Source organism: Oryctolagus cuniculus, chromosome 7 (assembly GCF_051225735.1).
Source record: "Oryctolagus cuniculus isolate XC-2025 breed Fujian yellow rabbit chromosome 7, ASM5122573v1, whole genome shotgun sequence".
Lineage (NCBI taxonomy): Eukaryota > Metazoa > Chordata > Mammalia > Lagomorpha > Leporidae > Oryctolagus > Oryctolagus cuniculus.
The window spans coordinates 49,015,170-49,016,087 of NC_142873.1; the positions used below are offsets into that span (position 1 = coordinate 49,015,170).

The window sequence follows — 918 nt, forward strand, 5'->3', positions numbered from 1 at the left end:
AGGTCCCACCGAGATTTGAACTCGGATCGCTGGATTCAGAGTCCAGAGTGCTCACCACTACACCATAAAACCGAGATTAAGACCTACCTGCTCTGGAGGCCTGTGGTCCACAGTAACTGCCAGGCGCGGGCTCCTGAGGCGAGAAGACCACCTGGCTGCCCTGCGGCTGCCCGACCTCCCTAAGCACCGGTTGCCTGCGTGGCGCACATTGCGGCTCCCGCTTACTTCTCTGCAGTGGCCGGGCTCCGGAGCCCGAAACGTCTCCCTTCAAAGCCGGCGGTTGCCCGGGGAAGGTTCGGTCCCTGTGCCCTGGGAGCCGAGTCTCTGTGGCGCATTCAATTAGCGCGCGGATGGTCTCAGCTTCAGCTGTTGAGGCCATTTGGGGAGTGAACCAGCAGAAGGAAGACGTCTCTCTGTGTCTCCATCTTTCTCTAACTCTGTATTTCAAATAAATAAATATATTAAAAGAAGAGAAATATGTAGGGAGAGAAAGAAAGGAAAGGAAACCTGAAAGCTTTTCCCTCTTGTAAATCTGGCAGGAGCGGGTTGACTTCATGCAGATGAAGCCTGTGCCCTGGTATCTTCATGAGACAATGTGGTGCCTTTCTTGTCCCCTTCCGGCCGCCATCGGTCACTTCCCCCATCCACACAGGATAACAAACCCCGCGTTTCCACGAACACGTTTAGGGTCCTGCTGGACAGAGGGGGCAGTGTCCGTTCTCCTGCGGGAGCAGCACGGGCGCCAGCCTCTGGGGAACCCGCACTCCCTGCGGCCCCGCACGCCTGCGCCTCGCCGCGCCCCCGCACGTCCCCGAAGCAGCCGCTGGAGCTCCTCCTCGGGACGCCCCGGGAGCTGCCGGGTGCCAGCCGCTCGCACAGGAGCCGCGCAGCCAGGGCCCCGCCACGGTCCCTGGGCCC

The 918-nt window shown here is 60.6% G+C and overlaps 1 non-coding gene across 1 annotated transcript; it reads right to left on the reverse strand.

Annotated features, from left to right (window-relative positions):
* TRNAQ-CUG (transfer RNA glutamine (anticodon CUG)) lies at window positions 1–72 on the reverse strand. The gene has a single exon. It is a non-coding gene; the product is annotated as a tRNA-Gln (tRNA).
* Between the last annotated feature and the right edge of the window lie 846 nt (window positions 73–918).